The sequence below is a fragment of the Arachis stenosperma genome, chromosome 3 (assembly GCF_014773155.1).
Source record: "Arachis stenosperma cultivar V10309 chromosome 3, arast.V10309.gnm1.PFL2, whole genome shotgun sequence".
Lineage (NCBI taxonomy): Eukaryota > Viridiplantae > Streptophyta > Magnoliopsida > Fabales > Fabaceae > Arachis > Arachis stenosperma.
This window is the reverse complement of record NC_080379.1, coordinates 168,823,750-168,826,736: the sequence shown is the minus strand read 5'-3', so window position 1 is coordinate 168,826,736 and position 2,987 is coordinate 168,823,750.

Genomic DNA, 2,987 nt, shown 5'->3' with positions numbered 1-2,987 from the left:
CCATTACTAAAGTGCGTACCGACCTCAAAAACCGCCGAGGTGTTGGAGGAAGTACATAGCGGGATCTGCGGAAATCATCTCGGAGCAAGGTCATTAGCCGGAAAAGTAATCCGAGCTGGATTCTACTGGCCAACCTTGCAGAAAGATGCCACAGAATTTGTGAAAAAATGCCAACCATGTCAGATGCATGCAAATTTCCACGTAGCTCCACCAGAAGAGCTCATCAGTATCACTTCTCCCTGGCCCTTTGCAAAATGGGGAATGGATTTGTTAGGTCCTTTTCCCCAAGCACCAGGACAAGTCAAATACTTGATCGTGGGAATAGATTACTTCACAAAGTGGATAGAAGCAGAACCGCTAGCCACCATCACCGCTCAAAGAAGTCGCAGGTTCCTCTACAAAAACATCATCACAAGGTATGGAATACCTCATTCCATCACTACAGACAATGGAACCCAATTTACCGATGCCACCTTCAGAAATCTAGTAGCCAGTCTGAAAATCAAGCACCAGTTCACCTCGGTGGAACACCCACAAGCCAATGGGCAAGCCGAGGCAGCTAACAAGGTCATACTGGCAGGATTAAAGAAAAGGCTACAGGAAGCAAAGGGAGCTTAGGCTGAAGAGCTCCCCCAAGTGTTATGGGCTTATAGGACAACTCCTCAATCCGCCACGGGAGAAACACCCTTTCGACTAGTCTATGGCGTAGAAGCCATGATTCCAATAGAAATCAATGAGAAAAGCCCAAGGGTAATTCTTCACGACGAAGTCGGAAATATACGAGGACACAAGGAGGAGCTCGACTTGCTTCCCGAGATCCAAGAAGATGCCCAGATAAGAGAGGCTGCGTTGAAGCAAAGGATGACTACAAGGTACAACAAGAAAGTCATTCGAAGAACATTTGCTACAGATGACTTGGTCCTAATCAGAAACGACATTGGAGTCAACAAATCGGGAGAAGGAAAGCTCGCCGCAAATTGGAAGGGGCCATACAAAATCAAAGAAGTTTTAGGAAAAGGTTATTATAAAGTAACCGACCTGAACGGCACTGAGCTACCAAGGTCGTGGCATGCTTGTAATATGAAAAGGTACTACAGTTAAAAGCGAACTCTACTCCCTGATGTACTCTTTTCCCAACTTCATGATTTTTTTCCCAAAAAATGGTTTTTTCTGGAGAAGGGTTTTTAACAAGGCATCATAGTAGAGACTAAGGAAAAAATAGGCTATCAAGACCCTTAGTAGCAAAAGAAGGTACCTCCCCAATTAATAAAGATCTTTTTCATTCATAATATCTCTTATAAATATCCTTCTTTATTTTTCTAAGTCCTTCTACGAAACGCGTCGACTTAAGCTCGACAAAACGTGAAAATCCCATGAACCGACCTAGATGGTCGTCAGGATAAAACGACGAGGTACAAGTCGGCGTAAAGAGGTTATATGAGTCGATCGTAAAAACTCGGAAAACAAGTCCGACTCATAAGTCGGTACAACATTTCGAGTAGGAAAAGCTCGGAAACACACCGATCCTTAAATCGGAGCGTAGAACCGAGTAGAAGAAAAACGCATCGCAAAAATAACCTAAGTCATAAGAACTCACTAAAACGAAAGTCGAGTATGAGGAATAACAAAAGAGATATGAAAACCTAAGAAGAAGTTTAAAGGGCATCCCAAAAAAAGTCCTTAAACGAGAAAGTCTGAAAAGACAAACAAACAAAAAGGTTTTCAGAAAGAGATCAAAAGGATTTTCAAAATATCAAAAAGCATACACGTACAAGGTAACTCAAAACCCTTATCCAAAAAAGGGCATTTATTTTCATACCCTTATTTAAAAGGGGCATTCGTCAGAAATACTTTTGTTTACGGCCTTAAAAGGCCAAAGCAAAATTGTTCACACAACCACACATAAACGAGTTTAAAAAAGGGGGGACTCACAGGCCGAGCCCCATATAGCCATAAAAAATAAAGTTATCTTTTCAAAGGAGTAGAGGAATCATCACCGCCAGACTCAGGAGGGGCGCCGCCAGGACCGGTCGGAGGAATGGAGGAAGAACTCGGAGCATTTTTTGAATGAGGAGGAGACTCAATAATCCTCTGCCCCCGAGTCTTCAAATCTGACTCGGAAACAACCTCGGGGGCAGGAGGATCCACGATAGCACCATTGATGACGACCTTATCAGGATGTAAAGGAGAAATGTCCAAGTCGGGAGCGATAACTCTGACTTGTTCCAAGAAAATTCTCCAAGACTCCTTGGCACCATCGGCAATAGAGTCCTCCAACTCGGCGTATGCGTTCCGAGAATTCAGCAAGTCCTTCCTCACGGCCACAATATCCTGAAATAAACTGTGATAGCTGTCTTGTGCCGTTTTCCTCAAATTCGCCTCCAAAGTACATTGAGCCCGCAGCTTACCCTCCTCCTCCTTAAGGTGATCCCTCTCCTTCCTCAATTTATCTCTCTCCTCCTTCAACTCCTTCTCATGTTTTTCAAAAATAAGAAGTCTCCCCTCCAACTCCTCAACCCTCGAGGATGCCCCCAAAGAGCTGAGGGGAGTCTTCTCGAAAATGTCCAAAAGTTTGCCACAAACACCCGCTGCCCTAAAACTCTCCTCGGCCATGGTAGTGAGGTGGTTTCGAACAGAAACATCATCCATACTTATAAAAGGATAGATGTTCTTTCGGACGAATGCCAGAGCATCCGCCTTAACCCCACCATCAAAAGAAGAAGAGCCAGACTCTGAAGTCTTACGCTTTTTCTTCTCTGGCTCAGAGAGAATTTGGGCAGAAGGGGGTGGTCGAGACAAACTTGAGGAAGAAATGACAATGGGTTGAGAGGGAGTGCCAGTATTTTTAGGAGGAGGAGGAGGAGGAGGAGGAGAGGTAATCGCCCTGGCACCACCAGACCTAGCTCGGGACTTCGCTTTAGCCTCCTGGACCCTTTGGTAAGCCTCCTGAGCATTCTTCCTTGCCATATCTACAAGAAAAAACAACC